Source organism: Pteropus vampyrus, unplaced genomic scaffold (genome assembly GCF_000151845.1).
Source record: "Pteropus vampyrus isolate Shadow unplaced genomic scaffold, Pvam_2.0 Scaffold136, whole genome shotgun sequence".
NCBI lineage: Eukaryota > Metazoa > Chordata > Mammalia > Chiroptera > Pteropodidae > Pteropus > Pteropus vampyrus.
In genome coordinates, this window is record NW_011888917.1 from 4542453 (window position 1) to 4567253 (window position 24801).

The following is a 24801-nucleotide window of genomic DNA, read 5'->3' on the forward strand; positions in this document are numbered from 1 at the left end:
TGCTATCTTTCAGAGTAAGTTTTTCAGCTTTATTCTTTTTCAAGATTACCTTGGCTTTTCAATGAATAAATTGTAAAGAAAAAAATAGAGTAGATTAAAAAACAGCCAGAAGACATCAATTAATTATACTTTTAGATTATAAATCAAACAATAAACTATAAACTCACATACATGCATTTATGACATCTATGAGAAAACTGGAAATTTGATCATTAGCAATAGGGCACACAATTTAATAACATTAGGAGTTTATTTTATTTTAGTGGTATTGTGTTATCATAGCTATTTTTAAATAAATTTTTATCTTCTGTAAATACATAATGAAATATTTACAATTGATCTGATGTCTGAGATTTGCTTCAAAATAATTCAAAGAGAAGGAAAATAAGTGGGGGTATAGATAAAACAGTGTTGACTATGAGCTGATAATTGTTGAAGAGGATTTTTAAGGCATCAGGGCAACTCAAACTCTCAGCTTATGTTGAGTTCAGGGTTTGCCCAATACTCGCTGTAACCACAGTGCTAACACTGGAGAGTTAAAACTGATTACGCCTATAGGAGGTGAATGCACAATGTAAATAAATATATGCCTTACTGTTAATATGTACAGCTGAAACTTACTGGATTTCATTAACCAATGTCATCATAAAAAATAAATTTAAAAAATTTTTTAAAAATCTTTTTTAAATGATTAAGCTATAGCACCCAGAAACCAAAATCCAGTTTAAATTTAAAATAAGCAGACTGAGGTGTGAGAGTTGTTCAAGAAAAAGCAGATTCTTTGTGACTTACTAGTGGCAGATAATTGGGCAAGTTACTAACCTCTCCGTGCCTCAGTTGACCCATTCGGAAAACTGGCATAGTAATAATTACTTACATCATATGAATTACCTAGTCATAGGGGAAAAAATTGATTCATGTGAAATATAGTGTTGAAGGCAAGTTCTATATATGCCCTGGATGACCAGAAAAATGAACAAGTGGGTACTAGAGTAAATTAAGCCTGAAACATCGCTGGAGGCAAAAATTACAAAACTGAAGTTGTCCTGCTTCGGGCACATCATGAAAAGTCAGGATTCTTTGGGAAAAACAATGATACTGGGAAAAACAGAAGGCAGCAGGAAAAGAGGAAGACCAGGCATTAGATGTATTGACTCCATAAAAGAAGCCATAGGCATGAGTCTACAGGAGCTGAACAGGGCTATTGATGACAGGACATTGTGAACATAATTCATTAATAGAGTAGCCAGGAATCAAAGCCAACTCAACAGCACATAGTACACATATACCTCACAGGGAATCAAATGAGTTAATACTTGTAAAGCATTTTAAATGATGCCTGACAGATCCTAACCACTCAACAAATATTACCTATTATTATTCCCTCTCCGAATCATCCACACCAGTTTCTTATAGTCCAGTGCCTCAATGAGTATCACTGTTGGGTTTATTATACATTTCGCAAGTTATTATACCTTAAATTTGTATAACTAATGAGATTGAAAAGGATTAACATTTTAGTTGCTTTTGTTGCATACTTTTTGGAAGTGACCGAGCCTCCTTTGTGACTCACTGTGATGATTTTTTCCATATTCTCTGGCTATCGATTATGTAATATTGTTCTTTAAACTCATTTTTTTCTTAAATAGATGAGGCCTTTCTCTAAACAATAGTCATGAATTCATGACTTTGATATCCTAGAAGTATTTTTTTACTGAAATGCATGAAAATAAACTAATCAGCATAACTATTAAAATAAAAACACCCATCCATGGAATCACCTAACATCATATTGACGTACTACCGCCTCTTAGAGTTTGTATGTTCTTTAGGTCAGTGGTCCCCAACATTTTTGGCACCAGGAACTGGTGCTCCTATGAGAATCTATTGCCTGATGATCTGAGAGGGATCTGAGGTGGTGATACTAGCACTGGGGAATGGCTGCAAATACAGGTGAAGCTTCCTTCGCTCACAGGCCTGCCGCCCACCTCCTGCTATGCAGCCGGGTTCCTAAAAGGCCACGAACCAGTACTGGTCCTTAGCCCAGGGGTCGAGGACCCCTGCTTTAGGCAGTTTATCTGATTTAAATAATTTTCTGGTGTATGAATCTTTAATCTAAGAACCCCGACAAATCACTGCTTAGTTTCTCTACTTAAGAGGTGGAAGGGGAGAGAAGGGATTTGATTTAGATAAGGGACACATGTTCTCTGAGAAGCCTTTTTGAAGAGCTCTTTCTGTTATAAATTCTTGACAATCCCTTAGCCAAAAATCTACTTGCAGTTTCTCAGCCCTAATTCCAAAATCTGGGAGAGAATTAATTGTCTCAGCTCTGGTCAGCCACAGCTAGGGAAGCAAGATCATAATTTGTTGGGGAAGTCATTGGCTTATATACTGAACAGATAGTTCAGAAGTTATATCCTTTAACCACTATTCCCTCTACTCTGCAAATACACTCAAGTCTTTTCTCAGCTCAGAAGTCCTAGTTTATTGTAAACTATGGTTTCAAATCCTCTCATCAGCCCAAGGGGTAATTTGGGGGCACACTCGGTTTTGACAAAAAACTTATAAAAGTACTAAAGGTACAGTCTGACAGCTGGACTTCAACAGAAAAGTCACTGCTCTTATCATAGAGGCAATATGGTTTTAGATAGGGTTAATTCCAGACAGGCCATATTTCTTTCATGGTTCATTGTTGAAGTTCATTAAAACCTTAAAAATTGTTGTTGCTGTCTACTTACAGTTGTCCATTCTTTAAACCAACAGTTCCCAACCCATACACTAGCACAGATTTAAGATAATGCTCTCAGTGGTCTAGGACGAAATGAGAAAAATGAGTACAATGTAAGATACATATATGAGTGTAAGGTGTCCAACTATACTCTTTTGGGCAATACTGACCTTTCGTATGATGTTATTGCACTCCTACTTGATTGGTGAAAGAGATGTTTGCAACCCTTTGCCAGTCCACCAAACCTAATGACAAAAACAAAAACAAAAATTATAATCGTGTGAAATTCAGAAATATGGCAAATATATCTCAGTTATTTAAGACATCATTAGCAATTAGTGTTTATTATTGTGACATCCAGAGAGAATACCAATGGGTCTCAAGATTTCTTCCTGTGTTGGGGCAGAAAGTATACACTGTGTAGTCTTTGTAAGCTAGTCTCAATATCCACCATCTCTGATACCCACACTTTCCCACTTATACATCTTTTCTTAGATGATTTGAATGTCTTGGCACTCCTACTTTATTGATTCATTAATCCTTTTAATATTTACTGAATAGCATCTCTATGCCAGGCATAGTTCTGGGTGCTGGAAACACAAATAAATGATTTTGGCTCTTGAATAGTGCCCAATCTCATGGGGAAAATAAAAACAATAGATTTTTATAAACTGATTTTCAAACTATGATTCCAGCATCCACTTTGCTGTTCCTGCTAGAAACAAGCAATCTCACTTTACTTGTCTCAGACCAAAGAGATAAGAACTGTCACCACTATTCATTTCCAGAACTTTGTCATTATTGCAAACAAAAGCTCTGTATCCACTCAATGATAACTCCCATTTACCTCTCCTGCCAACCCCTGATAATCTCTATTATACTTTTCTGCCTCTATGAATTTGCCTGTGAATATATTCTGAATATCACATATTTTCAGATATGATTTACAAATATTTTCTCCCATTTTATGAGTTGTCTTTTCGCTCTCTTGTGAGTGTCCTTCCATGCACAAAAGTTTATCATTTCAATGAAGAAATCATCATCAAATCCAATGTCATGAACACTTTCTCCTATGTTTTCTTCTAAAAGTTGTATAGTTTTTGCTCTTACATTTTAGGTCTTTGATCCATTTTGAGTTAATTTTTATATATAGTAAAAGGTCCGAAACTCTCTTTTACAAAAGATATTTATGATGGATGTAGAATCCTGGGTTGGCAGAATTTTGATTTTTTTCCTTTCAGCATTTTAAAGATTTCATTCCATTGTCTTTGGACACCATTGTTTTTCATATTACTGTTCCCATGTATGTTAATGTATCTTTTTTCCTCTGGTCACTTTAACATTTTTCTCTTTAATGTTGGTTTTTAGCAGTTTGTGATGTGCCTTGGGGGCCAGGGTGGGGGGTAGAGTATATGTATGCATTTTTGTGTGTATATGCACATATATGTTATAATTGTAGGAAAAACTGTGCAAAAACTTTGGAAACTGCCCTACCCCACCTAAGATATTAATTAAACTCTAACAAACAAAGCATCACATCCTTGAGGGGACAGTCTCTAGTGGAAATTAGTGCCACTTTTAAAGGCCTAAGGGACATAACAGTAATGGTCCCTATCATATCTCCATTTAATTAGTCAGCCTGTCCCCTGAAGAAACTGTCTAGATCCTGAAGGATGATTGTAACTACTGCACACTCAACCAAGTAGTAGCTTAATAACAGCTGCTGTGCTGGGCATAGTATCCTTACTAACACAGTTGGAGAAGGCCTCCAATAAATGGTATACAGCCAATGATTTGGTGAATACTTTCTTTTCTACAACAAGCAGGAACAGTCTAATCTGGCATAAAAACACACTCATAGACCAAAAGAATAGAATAAAGGAATAGAGAGGCCAGAAATACACCCAAACATATATGATCAACTAATTTTTGACAAGGGCATGAAGAACACACAGTGGAAAAAAGATAGTCTCCTCAATAAATGGTATTGCAAAATAGATATCTAGATGCAAAAGAATTAAATTGGACCTGTATCTTACACTATACACAAAATCAACTCAAAATATATTGAAGACTTAAGCATAAGACCTGAAACCATAAAACTCCTATAAGAAAACATGGAGGAAACTTCCTTGACATTGGTTTTGGCAACAATTTTTTTGAATATGAAACCAAAAGCACAGGCTATAAAAGCAAAAATGAATAATTAGAACTACATCAAACTTAAGAGTTTCTGCACAGCAAAAGAAACAATCAACAAAATGAAAACTCTGAGACATAAAATGTCACTATGGCAACCTATGGAATGGAATATTTGCAAACTATATCCAAGAGGTGTCTAATATCCAAGATATGTATGTAAGGATCCAAAATATCATACAACTCAATAGCAAAAGAAAAAACAATCAAAACACCAAAAAAAAAAAAAAAAAAACCAAACCCCAAATGGGAAAAATTTCCCCGGGCTGAGAGACCAGAGGAAGAGGCTCACAACTCTATTATTACATTAAGAGTTTATTAAGGGAACTTACATACAAGGCCTGAGAAGGATGGCAGCAGGACACCATGGATATCTTCCACAATTCAGAGCAGGAGCTAAAGGGCTATACAGGACAGGGCAGCATTGATAAAGTTACTGGAAAGCGACACACCCCAGGCCTATTATGCTTGCTCGGGGCAGGGCACCAGCCTGTTTGAGGAACCAGCACAAACCAGCAGGCTGTGGGGTGTAGAGGAGGGGTTGATCAGACAGTCTCTGAGAGGATTTAGGGAAAACTATCTTTATTCCACCCCCAATCTAGCTGGCAGGTTTGGCAACACCCAGGCAGCAGTCATGTCATAGAATAGTCTTTGCTCTACACTAGATTAAAAAATGAGCAAATGACCTGAATGGACATTTTTCCAAAGAAAATATACAAATGGCCAACAGGTATATGAAAAAGTGCTCTACATCACTAATCATCAGGGAACTACAAATCAAAACCATAATGAGCAATTACCCCACACTTAGGATGGCATTATCAAAAAGTAAAAAAAAATAACAAATGTTGGTGAAAATATAGGGAAAAGGGCACCTTGTACACTGTTGGTAGGAAAGTAAATTAGTACAGCCACTATGGAAAACAGTATGGCAGGTGCTCAAAAAATTAAAAATAGAACTACTATATATATTGTCCAGTTATTCCACTTTGGGGTACATATTCAAAGAAAATGAAATCAGTATCTTGAAGAGATATTTGTACTCTCATATTCGTGGCAGGCTTATTTACAATAGCCAAGATTTGGAACAATCTAAGTGTCTGTCAGTGGGTGAATGGATAAAGAAAATGTGATATGTATGTACACACACACACACAAACACAGAATATTATTCAGCCATTAAAAAGAAGAAATCCTGCCATATGTGACAACATAGATGAACTTAAAGGACATGATGCTAAGTGAAATAAGCCAGATACAGAAAGACAAATACTGAATGATCGCACTTATATGTGGAATCTAAAAAACTCAAACTCATAGAAACAGGGAGTAGAATGATGGTTGCCAGGGGCTGGGAATGGGGGATTTAACTGAGGGAGTGGGGTGATCAAAGGGTAAAACTTTCAGTTGTAAAATGAGTAAGTTCTGGGGATCTAATGAACAGCATGGTGACTGTAGTTAAAATAATGTATTATAAACTTGAAATTTGCTACAGAAAAACAACAATCTGATGGATGTATTTGTGTATTTTTGTGCCAATACCACATTCTTTTTATTATAGCTTTGTTGACTTTTTGGCAATGTATGTCACTAAATGTTCATTTCATTTCATAGCTAAGAATATTTATCTCTCAGAGACTTTAAAAACATCTTTTTAGTTTTTAATATCTCTTTTATGTACCCTTCTTGTCTTGTTTAACAGTAAGACACCTGAGAGATGCAGGAATGAGAGAGCTAAGGGCGCTAGAGTGCAGGGCAGTCTCTCTGTGGAACAGCGGAGCAATCAAACCACACGTGAACAGCATGTAGTGATTGAGACCTCCCATTTCTGATGTTGGTGTGGGACTCACTGATGAATCAGACAATCAAATCTTTTGTACCAGAAAAAACGAAATGTGGTCATGAGAGTGGGGATGGTCTGGGTGAGAAATGCCTCTGTGTGAGTGCATAGTATGAGAAACAATCATAACAGGCAAGAGTAGAGTGGTTTCCATAATGGGGATAAAGTTGTGCCAAGCAAATTCCCCAACAGCAGGAGAGCTGGAAGAAAGGAAGGAGCACAGGCTGGTATGGAACCTGTGCCCAAAGCCTGGCTTCAGACCCTCAACTATGTCTTCTCTCCCCTCATTTCTCACCATGCTCACTTCTAGGAAGAGGCCGGCTTTGATGTAGCCCTGCATCTATCTTTCCTCCTGGCTTGTCTTAGAACACATACTTTATTGGATATGAACCAGCATAGGATATTCTCTTAATGAGTGGTCAGAGTGGCTCCACATTTATATGTTCACATAAAAAAGTTTTATATAAGATTTTATTTGAGAACAGATTCTTGCCCATGAAAAAAGTTTAAAAGCCACTAAGCTAAATTAAGCATGGAGAGTATTATTTCTGTCCTGCAGAGAGTAATCTGAGCTGTCAGATCAAACTAAAGAAGAAATCTGCTCCCTGCAGTTGGGCTAACTCTTCCACCAGCCCTCGGGAAGAGTGACCTCTAGATAATCAACCGAAGTTTGTGGCCTCTAGGGAAGAAGTGGGTGGCAGAAAATAGACAGTCTTGTGAACACTTCTCTGATGTCCCCCCAAATCTCTCAATTCCCCTGACATCAGCAAGAGGTTCTGGCCTTTCCTCATACCTTCTATACTGCTACGCCCCAGCCCTAAACCTAAAGCAGTCTTAATCTCCCTATATTTAATAGAGAGTCTTCAATTCAATGTATGATCCTGACCAGGCCCAAAGTCCCCTTCATTTCTTCTCCTCAGTCTCAACATGTCCCTTACTCAAATTATACTTTTGAAAAATTTGAAACCATATTACCCCAGATTGGAAAATTTGTAAGTAAAATTATTATGTAAAATACAGAACAATCTATTATGAAGCTTTAAAAGTAATCATATTGTACATGGGATAAGTAAAAGTAACTGGGTTAAATGAAAAAAGAACACAAAAATATGTGCAATCTGTTATAGCTATGAGAAGATATGTATGTGTAAAAGGGGTAAAGGAGCATGTTCTCTTTTTTATTTATTTTTTATTTTTTAGGTGAGGCAACCCTTGGTTGACCTCACAGATTGCAAGGACCTTGTCAGTTTACAATCCCTTATTTTTTAATTCTTTTAATGCCTACAGGCACCTGGTCTTCCTAGGTGGTCTCCCATCCAAGTACTAACCAGGCCCGACCCTGCTTAGCTTCTGAAATCAGACGAGATCGGGCTTGTTCAGGGTGGCATGGCTATAAGGAGCATGTTCTCTTGTTGGAACTCTCTCTTGCTCTCTTGCTTTCACTCAGTTGGCATGTTGTAAGAAGCTCTCTGGAAAGTCCCACATAGAAAGGAAATTTGATTACAGTAATCACATGAAATAGAATTTATCAGATTCTTGTGTTTGTAGGCACAGCCTGTAAGAAACCTACAAGCAAGCCCCAAATATATCTATAATAAAACTAAAATAAAAACTATAATAAAAAGAATGTGTTACTGGCACAAAAATACACAAATACATGGTGAGAAACGAGATGAAAAAAAGAAACTTGATGGCTGGTTTCCAAAATTTTTCCACAAAAACAAACAAACAAAAATGAAACAAAACAAAACAAAAACCAGGTGAAAATGTATTATAAAGGTATTTCAGGCAATTAATTAAAAAATATATTTTGTCTGAGGGAAAAATAATAGAAAAATAACAATAATTTTACTAGGGGTGTCAAGATTATGGATGGCTATTTTACTTTTAAATTTTGCTTTAATATACATCAGTTTTAAAATAGAAACAAAATAAAAATCAGTATGTTGGATTAAAAAGGAGAAAGCATGATCCTTTAAAAATACTTGATATAGGAAGAAAAGGATAGTATATACACCTGAAACTAATAAAAATAAAATTAAATGTCAACTCTAATTTAAAAATAAAAATTAAAAAAGAAAGAAAAAAGGATTGTATAAATAGTGGGAAATAAGAGTTATCCTTATTTCTAAAGGTAGGATTGATTAACTACAAAGCAAGTGGATAGATGATTTTCAGCTGATTTTTATATTTATTTTATTTAGTTTATAATTTATCAGTTATCTAATATTTTTAATAAGTTATGTGAAGTATTTTAATCATTTGGCAAAGAGTTTTCTTTAGGAGTTATAATTCCAAATGCACTTTTAATGTATTACTACATTTCTTGGAAAAGCACAGGAAATAGCAGATTGACACATCCCCATGGAGGTTCTGAACTCAGATGAAGGGCATGGGATCTGACTGGTATTCGTCTCTATAGAGTCTGCTAGGTAGAGTTGGAATCAGAGTTGAGAGGAATGATTCAAGTGTAGGCCATATAAATTTATACCTGAATAGAGAGCCCACAGGGTGTAGGGCAAGGCATGAACACCTTGTAAATGCCAGAGAGAAATGGCTCCTCGAAAACGTTACACTAAGTAAAAGAAGCTCAAAGGCCATGTATTATATAATCCTATTTATAGAAAATGTCCGGAATATGCAAATCCAAAGAGATAGAAAGTATACTTGTGGTTGCCAGAGTCAAGGAGAGGGCAGAAAGAGGAATGATTGTCAGTGAGTGTAAGGTTTCCTTATGGAGTGATGAAAAGGTATTGGAATTGGATAATGAAAGTTACTCAATTCTGTGACTATATATACTGAACAACATTGAATTGTATTGTAATAGCCTGCTGAAATGTGAAAGGGTTAAAGAATAATTAAAACCTGAAACTGGACAAAAGAAGTCTATAACTTAGGCCTAGTTTCTGGAACCCCTAACCACATTCTGTTAATCATGAAACTTGTAACAATGAGCTCATACGCTAACTGCCAATTTTAGCCTGTGTAACCCTGCTTGCTTGCGTGGCATGAAAAATAATCAATTGTATATAAGCTGAAAATTACTGTTTGGCCATCGCCCATGGGAACACTGGCTATTGTCCATGGGAACATAGGCCATCACCCATAGGAACATAACATTCTAACACAAGCTTTCTGCTTCTGTACTTCCCGCTTGCACACCTGACCAGTGGGTTGACAGGTAGTGAATAGGAGAAAGATGGACCTTTGTGTTTAAGACAGAATGAGGAATAGGATTTGGGGCTTAAAAACCTTGTATCTTGGCATTTCGGGGCTGCTCCTTTGCAAGGACAGCCGCCGGCTAATAAACTGTCTCCTGGTTAAGAGCACTCAAGTTGGGTCTGGTTATTCTGGACACAACAGTATATTTTAAAAAGGTAAATTTGAGGATGTATGAATTATCCCTTAATAAAGATGTTATTTAAAACAAGAGAAAGAAAAAAATGATTATTCAGATGCCAAGGGTCGATAAAGGGTCCCTTTTGAATTGAAGCAGCAGCTCCTAAAGGACTCTCTTGGTTTTAAAAAGTTAGACATATCATCTTCACAATGTCCAAATCCTTCTTCTTACAAGACACCCTGCCCCACTATGTCACGGTTAATGGATAATCTGTGATTTCTAAGCTAATTTGCATCTCCCCATAGAGAACTAGTTTGTTCTCAATTAAATGGGGACAGCATTACATTTCTCTGGAGCTAAAATGATGAAATATTAAGAAATTAGTTCAAATTTAAGGAACACTGTTTGACATAAAAATATAATTATAACTAATATTACACCAATTTAAATATTTACTGACTAATAAAGTATGTTAATTTATTTAGAGTTTTTGCATGAGATAAGTGAAGTTTCTGTAGTTTGAAATTTTAGATTTTCTTGGAATTGACATTTATCTTTTTTTTCAGAATGTTATGGTTGTGGCGATCTGGTGCAGAGTTCTGGTAACATACATCTCTAGGTCCTTATCACTGATGAGGAAATTAATTTCAATTTAGTGAATATGAGAAATATTCGTTTATTAAAAGCACGTTATGAGATAGAAGACAGGTCAAGCTTAAAACTGGCTAACCATGTGGAAATAAGAATATGTACCCCTGGAAGGGACGGGGGTTACAGGGAAGATGGAGAGCTATAACCCCGGGGGAGGGAGAGGTCTGCGATATATTTAGGGCCGTCGTGGGTGGTTACAAAGGCATTCTTAGTGATTGGCAAGTGAGGTCATTTTGATTGACACTTGGATGCTATATTAGTGAGCAAGTGCTTACTCAGAATTGAGTCTGTTATAATTAGATTCATAAATTTCCAGGCATAAACATAGTATTATAATGAAGTTTAAATTGTGAGCAAATTAAGATAGCATCTTCTGCACAGGTGTCTGTAGCCGGATTAGGCCAGCTAAGACTATGACCCTCCTTTCCTTTGTCTCTGGGGATGCAGGAGATATTCTCTAACTACCAATAGGGTGTTCTTTGGGCGGTCTCTAGGCTGAGCCCCTATTCCTTTGTTCTCCCTGCCTCTCGTGTCTGACAGCTACCTAATAAGAAGAAGTTTGGCCTTCCCTGAGTTTTTGGATACATTTTATATGCACTTTTGTGTTTCCATGATTTGTGCATGTTCTTATGGGTACTAGATTGATTATCTGATTATTTTCAGCTTATTTCACAGTGTACCAATGATCATTTGTGTTTTCTTATCCCCAGGGAGGCTTCTTTACTCACTGCCTTGCTCTAATCTCTCACAGGGCTGCTGACTACACTGTTCGGAAAGCTCGTTAGTTATTATTTCCCAGGAGATGATTTATTTTGTATGCTTTATTTCAGGTCCTTGTTAAGATAAACTTCAGCCACCTTTAGTAGTTCTAACTCATGCTTCCAGTGGTCACAGTGATTGACTTGTTACAGTGGTTCCTAAACTCAGGTGTCACCTAGCTAGATCCTCTTCTTCCACTTCAAGATCAGTCTAAAAGTCCAGTCTCACAGAAGCCTTGGTAAGTAAAAACTTAGGGAGGATCTTAAGAGGAGGTGTTCCCGGTCCTTGTATTTATGACTGCCTTCTTTTCTTCCATGGAAATATAAATCTATGAAAGGACAATTTAAATAGAGTAAGACTTTAGACAGATATAAAAAATGCTAAATCTGAAAACATTAGATAAAGAGATCTTAAAATAGAAATTTCTTGGCTGAATGAAAAAAGTGATCATGAACAGAAAATTACACAAAACTATTCACAATGTTAACAGACCCCTAAAAATGGCCAGAAATCTGGAAATAGAGAAGGTATGGTGAGTGGGCAAAGTCCAGAGAGACATGAACCAGAATTCTGGCTATGGCTGAGCTAATTTTATGACTTTGAACAAGTCATTAACCTCTTTATTCCTTAGTTTCCCTTTCTGTGATTTGAGTATAATACTACTTATCTTTCAAGATTAGACTAGTATTTGGCATTTAATAGAACTCAACAAATAACAGATGGTAATAGAAGCAGTCATTTTCTATTTTTGAACTAACAACATTAATATTTACAGAAATTTTTGCATTTAGAGGTAAACAATTCTATGTTTTAGACTACAGAACAGCCAGATGTCTAGCTTGGGCACCTGCCATAAAAGAGTCTATAATGATGAATTATTTAAAAGATGTTTTAAGATTTTTCCCAAAAGTCTATAATACAAATTTTTTTTTTTTTTAAAGAAATAGCAGCCAGAGATTCGTTGGCATTTTATAATGTTATTAGCAAAATATAACAAAACAATTGCACCTATAAGAACTAAAAAGAATTATTTCTCTGACAGCAATGCTAATTTCCTCCACTTCAAGGCAGCTGTTCTAAGTATTGTACATCTGTTGGAACCTGCAAAGATTTAAAGAGAGCTGTCCACATGTTGTAAACAATTATTTAGTCCACTTAGTTAGTCCAGATCAGAAATTTTTTTAAAAATTTAACTGGGGTTTTTCGTCTCTGCTAGATATTATATCTGCTAAGACATAGCTAGATATTTAAAAATACAAAATTTGTAATAAATAGTGGTTTCTGATATAACGTCTCTAATGAAGCTAGCCTTTTGAGTGAGTAAATTTTTTAAATTCTAAATTGTGAAAGTAAAATTTTGAAACCCAAGGAAATCTTATCTGCACAAAGTCTTTATAATTCCAATGAAAAATTAGTGTCCTTAGAAAGATAACAGCAGATATGACACTCATAAAACAAGAACAGGATTCTATTTTTTAAAACTTTAGGAAACCAGAAAGAGCTTTTGAAAATGAAAAATAGAAAGCCAAAATTTTAAAAATTCAATAAAGGCTGCTAAGATTAAATTTATTAATGAAAAAAATAGAGGAAAACAATTTCCAGTTTCAGCTCCGAAATGTAAAAGGCTTAGAAGCTACCATTCCTATTCTTACAACAAGAAAAAGGCTAGATAAACTGAAAATTAACAGCTTTTCATGGACCCATCAGAGAACTGAAGTTGCAGGAAAAACCACCACTCTGAAACCTGGAGAGACAGGTACATCCAGAGAGACAAAGATGAGATCTATTTACCTGAAGCAGAAGCTGCTGGATCCATAAACTAGTATAATACTTAAATGGTAATTTTGATGAATTGCTGGAGGCTGTGTTGATTAATGGACTAGTGTGAAAGAGAGAAACTCCTGGGGGTCACTACACTTTTGTGGCTTTTAATCCATCAGGTCCTCATGGTGAAGATCTAATAAAGATTTTTTTTGTGGCTCTCCGGGGAAAAATAAAAAGTAACCATTGTAAAATATGCCAGAATCTTCTCCATAGCAAAGATTCATTCTCCAGATGAAAGAACTTCAATCTCTGGGAAAGGGTGTTCCTTCAGAAACTTCCTCCAGCCCGCCTTCCTATTTGGGAAAAAAAAGAAAATATTATCAACAGGCATCAGGGCTTCAAGAAGATAGATTTGGAAAGATGAAACCAGAGAAGGAAGTGGGGGGCGGGGGGTAGGATGAAAAAATATACCTCTGAAGAAACAATTATGAAGGTCACAGCCTGAAGACAGACCCACTAAAAGACTGAGATATAATCAGAAGATAATAGAATTCTCTCCCTCCCCCACACGACACCAATGGAGCTACAGTATAACAACAGTGGATTACGTCTGAAAGACAAGCAAGATATAAGACTTTCTGAGAAGTAGAATTAGGGAAACCCAAAGTCAAGATGAGAGACAAAAATAAGGACACTATAGGAATTTGAAGCCTCTGGTACCAATATCTATGGGCAATATTTAAAACAGCTCAGCTCCTAACCAGATTAGTATCAATCCTCTAAAGGCAAGAAAAAAAACATAGTCTAAAGACAAAGCAATCAGCAGAACCAAGTTCAGATGTGACCTAGATATGGAATTACCAGATAGTGAATTTAACATAACTCTGATTATTGTTAAGGGCTGTAATGGAAAAAGTAGACTACATGAAAGAACAAATGGAAGATATAAGCAGAGAGACAGAAACTCTAAGAAAGAATCAAGAGGAAGTTATAGAAGTAAACACAGTAACAGAAATAAAAAATGACTTTGATTGACTCATCAGTAGACTCAACATGGTGAAGAAAAAAATCAGTGGGCTTAAATATATGTCAATAAAAATGCCCCAAGCTGAAACACAGAGAGAAAAAACAGACAAGAAAACCAGAACAGAATATACAAGAACTATAGGACAATATCAAAACATGTAACAATGTCAAAAGGTGTAATATATATGTAATTAGAATACCAGAAGAGAAGAAAGCATGAATGGACAGAAGCAATATTTGAAGTAATAATACAAAAACTGTCCAAAATTAAGACAAACTACAGAGCCAGCAAGCTCAGAGAACACCAAGCAGGATAAATAACAAAACTAAACAACTCCAGTCTACGGCCATGCCTCCCTGAACAAACCCGATCCCGGAAGCCTGATCTCGCAAGCTAAGCAGGGTTGGGCCTGGTTAGTACTTGGATGAGAGATCACCTAGGAAGACCAGGTGCTGTAGGTGTAAATTATTAAAAAAAAAAAAAAAAAAAAGGATTATAAGCTGACAAGATCCTTGCAATCTGTGAGGTCAACCATGGGTTGCCTCACCTAAAAAAAAAAAAAAAAAGCAAAAAAAAACCCTAAACAACTCTAAACCCCTATATATATATCTATATATAGATATATATATAACTGTATGTTATATTTGAACTACAGAAAACCAAAGGCAAAAATAAAATCTTGAAAAGAATCTGTACGAAAAATTTATTCATTACCTATAGAGCAACAAGGATAAAAATTACAATGAACTTCTTGTCAGAAGCCATCAAACAGGAAGTAAGCGAAGTGAAATACGTAAAATACTGGAAAGGAAAAACCTCACCAACCTAGAATTCTATATTCAATGAAATTATTCTTCAAAAGTAAAGAAAAAGTAAAGAATAAATAAATACTTTTTCACATACACACACATGTACACACAAACAGAGAATTTATTGCCAGCAGAAATATTAAAAGAAGTTCTGCAGGCAGGAGGAAAATAATATCACTCAGAAACTTGGATCTATACACAGAAAAGAAAAGCATTAGTGAGGGAATAAACATAGGTAAAATAAAACTTTTCTTAATCTTAGTTGATTTAAGAGATAATAATTTCAAGTAATAATAGTAACAATATTTCGAGTTATTGTAACATAAAGATAAGTGAAATGAAGGACAGCAATGTCACAAGGGATCAGAGGTAGGAATTGGGATGCTCTATTTTAAGGTATCTGCACATGTGAAGTGGTATAGTGGTATTTGAAGGGGATTTAGATTAGTTTAAAAATGTATATTGTAAACTCCAGGACAACCACTACAATTTTTTTAAAGGACATTTGATTGGCTAAAAAAGGAGATAGACTTTGGAATCACATAAAGTATTCAACTAAAACAAGAGAAGGCATAAAAAAGAAGGGGCAAAAAAAAAAGAACAGAAGCAATGAATAGAAAACAGTTACAAACATGATAGATATTAATCCAACTGTATCAATAATCACTTTAAATGTGAATGGTCTAAATATACCAATTTATTTTATTTTATTTTTCATAAAAGTTTATTAATTTAGAATACATAAGAGAAAAGTAAATCTGTCTAAATAAATGGTTTTAACACAGAATATTCTAGCTGAAATGCAGTTTTAATATTTTAAAGCCATAGTATATATAATAAACTTAGCTACAAATGGATAAATACATAAATCATGGGAGTTAAAGAAAAAAATTATGATATGCGATATGTCTTTAATATACTACATAGCAATGTATCAAAAATATGTCTTTCAATAATTTCTGAAGTAGACTAAAATTATTGTAATATTTGTGAGTCTTTGGTTTAAAATATGTAGCTCTGAGATGTATAGAGAAAGAAATTATTTTATATTTTTTACTAAAAAATGTTTCATATTAGAAATATCACAAATTACAAGAAAGTAGACATTTTTACTATATTTGATCATTTTTTTTGGTTACAGCCAGGATATTAAGCTATGACTCATTCTGAGAAATCCAGTGTCCAGTCTCTCTCATATTAAAATGATTTTGAAATAAGAGATTTTATTAAAGCAGACAGATGAATCATGAATATCATATATGGCACAAATATTTTATTTCAGCCTTTTAGAGTATACCATTGATGATTCTTTTTTTTCTTTCTTTTCTTTTTTTATTATGCTGACATCGATTAACAAAATCCAGTAAGTTTCAAGTGTACGATTCAACAGTAAGTCATATATATATTGCATTGTGTACTCACTGCCCATAGTTAGATTTCTTTTTGTCACCATAATTTGACCCCTTTTACTCCAGCTACCTCCCTCCTTCCCACCATCCTCTGGTAACCACTAGTCTACTGTCCATGTCCATGAATCTCTGCTTGTTTGTCATGTTTGTTTATTTGTTGCTTCTAGATTTACATACCACATATAAGTGATATCACATGGTTTTCAACTTTTTCTGTCTGGCTTATTTCGCTTAGCATGATTATTTCAAGATTTATCCATGTTGTGGCAAATGGCAGTATTTCATTTCTTCTTAGAGCTGAGTAATATTCTATTGTATGTTTGTACCACAGCTTCTTTAGCCAATCATCGATTGTAGGACATTTTGGTTGCTGCCATGTCCTGGCCACCATGAATAATGCTGCTATGAACATTGGTGTGCATATATCTTTTCGGATAGTTATTTTCAAGTCTTTGGGATAAATACCCAGTAGAGGGATTGCTGGATCACGTGGTAGATCAATTCTTAGTTTTTTGAGAAACCTCCATACTGTTTTCCATAGCAGTTGTATCAATTTGCAGTCTCACCAGCAGTGTATGAAGGTTCCTTTTAATCCACATCCTCTCCAACACTTGTTATTACTTGTCTTATTGATAACAACTATTCTAACAGTTGTGAGATGGTATCTCATTGTAGTTTTGATTTGCATTTTCCTAATAGCTAGTGAAGTTGAACATCCTTTCATATGTTTGTTGGCCATTTGTATGTCTTCTTGGGAGAAGTGTCTGTTCAGGTCCTCTTCCTATTTTTTAATTGGATTTTTTTTTATTGTTGAGTTGTATGAGTTCTTTGTATATTTTGTGCAAATATATTTTCCCATTCGGATGGTTGTCTCTTTACTTTGTTGACAGTTTCTTTTGCTGTGCAGAAGCTTTTTGGTTGGATATAATCCCATTTATTTATTTTTGCTTTTACTTCCCTTACCTTTGAGATTCCAAAATTCTCTTTAAGTTCAGGGTCCATAAATTTAGTTCTTATGTTTTCTTCTATGCAGTTTATTGTTTCAGGTCTTATATTCAGGTCTTTAATCCATTTTGAGTTAATTTTGGTATGTGATAATAGACAATAGTCTAGTTTCATTCTTTTGCAGGTGGCTTTCCAGTTTTCCCAGCACCATTTCTAAATATACCAAATTAAAGTCAGAGATCATCAGAGTGAAAAAAAGACCTAACTGTGTATTGTCTACAAGAAACTCACTTTAGAAAATTCTGGAAAGCATCATTCTAATGCCGGACATGCTTACTGTGAAGGCAGGTGAGCCCAAAGGCTATCCTCTTGAAGATGTCTTTAGTGTGGTGGGCAAGAAGTTCTGTCATTGTTGAAAAAGATAATACCATCATGGAAGAATCAATAGAAAATCATGGCCAAAAAAATCAGGTCTCAAAATAAAGTGCCATTCTCTGAAGAAAAAAAAAAAAGAAACCCACTTTAAAGATGAAGACTTAATTAAGCTAAAAGTTAAAGGATAGGGCAAGATATACCATGCTAACACTAATCAAAAGAAATGTAGAGTATTTATACTAATTTCAGATAAAAGACTTCAAAACAAGGAAGATTATCAGGGTTAAAAAGGAGCATTGCATTCTGACAAAGGCATTACTTAATGGTAAATTCTCCTAGAAAACATAACAACCCTAAATGTGTATGCGCCTAACAAAAGTGTCAAAATATATGAGACAAAAACTGATAGACAAATCTATTTCACTGGAACAGAGATTTCAATATCCTTCTGTCAGTAATGGATAGACCAAGCAAGCAGAAAAACAGTAAGTCTATAGATGACCCGAGCAGCTCTTTCAATCAATTTAATCTGACATTTTTAGACCACTCCTCCCAATGACAGCAGATTACACATTCTTCTCAAGCTCACATGGAACATTCACCATGATAGAACACGTTCTGGGCTATAAAACACACCTTAACAAATGTAAAAGAATATAAATCATACAAAGAATGTTCTCAGACCACGATAAAATAGAACCAGAAATAAGTAACAGAAAAATAGTTGGAAAATTCACAAATATTTGGAAATTAAACAACACATTTCTTAATAACTTATGTGTCAAAGAATAAAGAGGAAATAAATACTTTGAACTAAATGAAAATGAAAATGCAACTTATCAAAATTTGTGAGATGCAGCAAAAGCAGAAATTAGAGGAGAATTTAAAGCTTTTAGATTCATATATTTAAAAAAGAAAGATCTGAAATCAATGACTTAGCTTTCATCTTAGGAAACTAGAGAAAGAGCACTTTAAGCCTAAAGCAAACAGATGAAAATAAATCATAAAAAATTAGAGCAGAAATAAATGAAATTGAAAAAAAGAAAAACAATAAAGAAGATGCATGAAATCAAAAGCTGGTTCTTTGAAAAAATCAATGAAAATGATAAAGCTCTAGTCAGTCTAGCCAAGAAAAAATGAGAGAAGACACAAATTAGCAATATCAGAAAAGAAAGAGGGGTCATCACTACTGATTCCGACACATTATAAGATTAATAAATGAATGCAATGAACAACTTAATGACCACAAATTTGACAACTTATCTGAAATGGATCAATTCTTTAAAAGGTACAGATAACTAAAACACAAGGAGAACCAGACAACCTGAAAAGCCCTATATCTAATAAATAAATTGAATCAATAATTAATAAACCTTTTGGAAAAGAAAACACCTGGCTCAGATGGTTCTCTGGTGAATTCTACCAAATATTTAAAAACAAAACAAAACAAAAAACAATTCTTCGCAATCTCTTCCAGAAAGTAAAATGAGAGGGAACACGTCTTAACTTATTCTATAAGACCATTATTACCTTAAAACCAAAATCAGACGTAAACATTACAAGAAATAAACACGATAAATCAATATCTCTCATGAAAATAAATACAAAAAATTTCAACAAAATATTAGCACATCAATCCAAAAGTTCACAGAAAGAATTATACACCAAAACCAAGTGGAATTTATCCCAGGTTTGAAAGCTGGTTCAACATTAAAAAATTAGTCAATGTAATCTACCATGTTGACAGAAAAAGAGAAAGAAAAGTATTTGACAAAATTCAATATCCACTTATGATAAAAACTCTTAGCAAGATAGGAATTTTAGAGGACTTCCTCAACTTAGTAAAGAACATCTACAAAAAAAAAAAAAACAACACAACACTACAACTAATATCATACTTAATGATGAGAGAATGAATGCTTTCACCTTGAGATTGAGCAAGGATGTCCTCAATTACCACTCTTATTCAACATTATACTGGTAGTCCTAGGTAGTGCAATAAGAAAAAAAAAGGATATTTAAAGTATACAAATTGTGGAGGAAGATGTAAAACTGCCTTGGTACATAGATGACAAGATTATTTATGTAGAAAACCTGAAAGAATGTAAAAATCCCCCGACCTCAAACTTATGAAACTAAAAAGCAAGGTCACAGGATACAAAGCCAATTATCCAAAAGTCAACTGATTTTCTATATACCAGCAGTAAACAATTAGAATTTAAAATGTAAGAAACAATACCATTTAAAATAGTACCAAAAAAGAAATAGTTTAGTGTAAACTAACAAAATATGTAAATATCTATATGTAGAAAATTATACAACATTGAAGAAATAAATTAAAGACTATATAAATAAATTAAGAAATATTCTATGCTCATGAATAGGAAGACTCGATATTGCTAAAATGTCAATACTTTCCAGCTTAATCTACGGATTCAACAGAATCTCATCAAAATCCTAGAAAGCAGTTTTGTGTATACTGACAAACAGATTCTTAAGTTTATATAGAAAGGCAGAAGTCCTAGAATAGCCAATACAATATTGAAGAAGAAATGGGTTGAAGGACTCACACTACCTCATATCAGGAATTGCTATAAAGCTAAAGTAAAGAGATAGCATGGTATTTATGAAAGAATAGAAACATAAATCAATGGGACAAATAGTCCAGAAATAACCCACACAAATATAGTCAAATGATTTTTTTTAGAAAAGTGCAAAAGCATTCAGTGGAGAAAGGACAATTCTACTGAGAAAAAAAGAAATAGATTTGGATGTAGATATTGACATAAATAAAAATTTTTCTGAAAATTTTTAAGGAAGAAGGAAAAAGAGAAGTGTCGGTGCCAGAAATTTTGTAAACGAGTGTGAAGTAGAGATGAGATCATAAAAGCTAAATGACTAATCCTTTGTCAGTTGCCAACCACTACAGCTGCTAAAATAAAAAACTGGTCTTGCATGAAGGAGAAAGGGGATTACAGAAGAAATGCAATTTCTTAATCTATGACTCGTTCCACATCTTTCGCTTGCCTACATCAATCTTTGTAAAACTTATCTTATGACTAATTTTGTACTAATGAAAATCGGATAGAGTTGAGAAAGAGGGAGGTCAATATCATGATGCAAGTAATAATTTATCACAGTTCCCAAAAAAGATTATTGCCAATTTAATTTCTCTTCAGCACCATCTCTGCCTCATGGGGCCAGCTTGAGTCAAGACTTTTGAAGTAAGAAAAGTTTATCCTCAACATTCTTTCCTGTCATTTTTCTGCTCCTTCCACCCTGTCAGGTAGCCATTGCTCTCAGTCTGCCTCCTGGCTGTGAGGTCAACACACTGAAATATTGCTTTCTGTCCCACACCGTCTTCCCACCTCAACTGCCCATGCATTTGACACATACTTATTGAGGGCATAATGTGCACAAGTCATCAAGAAGGTCCTGAGGATACAGGAGGACATGGAGGACAAGGGCTCATAGGCCAATTATGGAGACCTACAGTGCTCTGTGTTCCAATATGATCCTCTAATTTATGTTATAATATAAACGACATCATACTCTATGCTCTGATGAGTATCTGCATTTTAAGAGGATCTCCAGACATGCAAAACTCATCCTAAAATGATGATTCCTCTGATAGTGGAAATTTTAGTAGGCGACAGGCTCATAAGGGACATATGCTGGGGGCAGAAGGTATATTTCGGAACACACAATGAAGAGAACTGTTTACACCAAGTTGGACTGTCAAATGGTCTCTACAAAACATGTAAAATTCTTGATAAAAATGTATCAACTAGCTAAGTAGAAAGATAAACAGAGAGAGAGAGATGGATAATAAATAAATGCACAAATGGTCTGGGAAGTTTACTGATGATGACTTAAATGACATCTAGTCACATATTTAATACATGGAATTGTTAATAGATATTGGAGAACTTCTCAGGAGAGGGTGCTGCTCTGCAGTTAGTGGGCCTCTTGGTGTTTGGAGGAGGGACCACAAAACTAAACCGAGACCTCTGAAGAAGGGACGTGAGCTAGCTGGAGCTGGTGTCTCTGAAGAGGTGCAATGAAGCTGGTTCTAGGAGTGTTAGGAAAATTGCAAACTAGAATCAACTGTGACTAATGGAAGGTGCTGCACTCAGGTGAAGATCCTTTGCTGGGGTGATGGGAGAGGAATGGGAAACAGACAAGAAGGACCCTTCTGCTTCCTCCAGCTTTCCAGGCTCCCTCCACCACCCGCCTATTGACAGGGCCAAGCAGGGGTCCAGCTGTCAAAGGAGTAATGGGGTTTGCAGAATCCTAGTCCCAGAGTCATAAAGGATGGATTTGAAGCTGAGGGACAGTAGCTTAATAACCAACACACATCCTATCTTAGACTTTAATGTTTTCCACTTTTGTTTTTCAGAAATCTTTGCTTTCAAAACAGTGATTTAAAATTTTTAATTATATTTTAAATTATATTTTTTAGAAGTTACCTCTGACTAATATAAAATTCAGTTTATCAGTCATCATCTTTCTACATAGAATTTAAACCTTCATTTATTGAAAAAAATGATCCATTTATTGAGAGATATTGTTCCTTCAAGGAAACTAAAATCTATCTAGGGAGTTGCCACTTCATTATAAGGTTTAGGAGACCTTTTTTCCTATAGAGACATGATCAAGATTTGAATTACATAATAAAAATATGGAGACTTCTCAAAAATCAATAAATCAAAGCACTCAGAATATATTGATGTGAAGTTTCAAAAGGAAATGGCTCTTCCAGAGAGTTTTGAGGGCTTCTATGTACATATTCAGGTCTTTGGGGGTAAATATATGTATTGCAAAAGCTGGTAAAATATTCCTTCAGCAACATGAATAACAACATCAATAAAAAGTTACTAAAAGGTTACCATATGCCAGGCACTATTCTCAGTATTTAGCACAATTTAACACATTTAATCTTATAGTGAATCTAGAAAGCATATCTGTTTTATAGACTAATTAACTTACCCATAGTCACACAGCTAGTTAGTGGCACAGCCAGGATTGGAACCCTGCAATCTGGTTCCAGGACCCATACACTTAACTTCTACTCCATCAATCCTCAATGCGGCATTCTCATAGAAATTTTATACATTTCTAGAAAATGTGGCCCTAAATATAAAACTATGAAATGTATTTTCTTAAAAGAGAGTTATAAGAAGTAAGAATTATAAGATATGATTTAAACATGTCAAGGAACAACACTGCCACAATTATGTTATTGAAGAAAAATATTCAGCATCTCTCTCAACCACACATCACCTTACTAGAGAACCCCTAGATGCAGACTCAGAACTCTGCAATGATTTTTATGCAGAGGGCTGGTGCCGCCATCTGGTTCCTACAGTAACACTGGGCAGAGGAACATCCAGTGCAGGCCTAAAATTTAGGTAGAAATACTCACAAGCCACATCATGACATGGATACAACAAAACTTACAAAACCCAAGAAACTACAAATCACTATCTCTAAAAGATTATGCAGAGCATAATAAGTCAAACTCAAAAGAATACATATAGTGTGATCCCATTTATATGAAATTCTAGAAAAGGCAAATCTAATCTATACCGATAGCACATCAGTGCTTCCCTGGGCCTGGGTTTATTGACTGACACAGAGTACAAAGAAACCTTTCAAAGTGATGGAATTGTTCTATATCTTGATTATCATGGTGGTTACAAGGGTATAATCACTTATCAAAACTCATGAAACTATACACTTAGAATAGATACATTTTGCTGTACATAAATTATACTTCAATAAAGGTGATAAGAAACATTACTACACATTGTTTCTAGAGAAGGAAGTTTATTCTCTCAACAAATACTTATTTAGTGCTACTATGTCCTAGCTCTCTTCTGTAAGTTTTATATCATCAGTGAACAAAACAGATGGAGATCTCTGCTCTCATTGAACTTACATTCTAGCAGGGGAAAGAGGAAATAAACAACAAATAAGGGAAAAAAGAACATTATAAAACTGAATGGTTCAAAACTGAGCATTTGGCAACACTAACTTTAACAGAAAATTGTTGAGTTCTGACCTTAGCTAAAATATCTCTTTCACTCAATAAATATTTAATAATTACCTATCATGTATCAGGCATTTCTAATAGCAACCACAGTTACAAAAATATATAAGACATAATCCTCATTCAAAAAGGATTTCCAGGGAACTATGTATGCATAGGCAATTGAACCCCAGTGTGATAAAGGCTGTGACAGGTGCAAGCATAGATGTTTTAGGACTTGTAACTGGATCTTAGGTTAGGGAAGGCTTCTTAGAGGAAATGACTCCTAATCTGGAGCTAAATGATAAGTTGCAAGTAAAAAAGAAGGAAGAAGACACCAGGGAGGAGACCAGCATATGCAAATACTTACAAGTGAGAAAGATTATAGCTTGCTTTGGAAACTGAAAGGGAATCAGTTTCCAAAGTGTGTTGCAATGAGAGGGCTGGAAAAGATAATAACAGTTGGAAAAAAGAGAGGCTGAGAGAAATCAAAACCTTCCAAGAATCTTGGAAGTCCCATGGAAGAGGTTGGACGTTTTCCTGGAGGCTGAGAGAAACAATTGAAGTGCTTTAAGCAGAGATAGTACATTAAAAGATTTATACTTAAAAAAACACACACACACGCAACAAAACAGTAAGTTTTCTTTAACGTTAAAAGGTACTGGTATACGGTCCCACTACCCAGACAAGCCCCAATGATATACTAATGGTTAAATGTGATATCTTGGTTTAGAATGGTTTTAAAATTCTAACTATGTATATTGAACTAAAGTGAAAAGTTAATACATAATTGCCAAATTGTTAGATGGAGAAAATTTAAGAGATATATCAACTCAACTATAAAGTATTTGCATTTAGATTTAAACAAATTAACCGTAAAAAGATATGTGTGATACATTGGCAGTTCTATTGTATAGCACTGTT

The 24801-nt window shown here is 34.8% G+C and overlaps 2 pseudogenes; one reads left to right on the forward strand and one right to left on the reverse strand.

Annotated features, from left to right (window-relative positions):
- Window positions 1–8045: 8045 nt before the first annotated feature.
- On the reverse strand, window positions 8046–8165 carry LOC111744518 (annotated as a pseudogene).
- A 6481-nt stretch (window positions 8166–14646) lies between these two features.
- Window positions 14647–14769, forward strand: LOC111744510 (annotated as a pseudogene).
- The last annotated feature ends 10032 nt before the right edge of the window (window positions 14770–24801 follow it).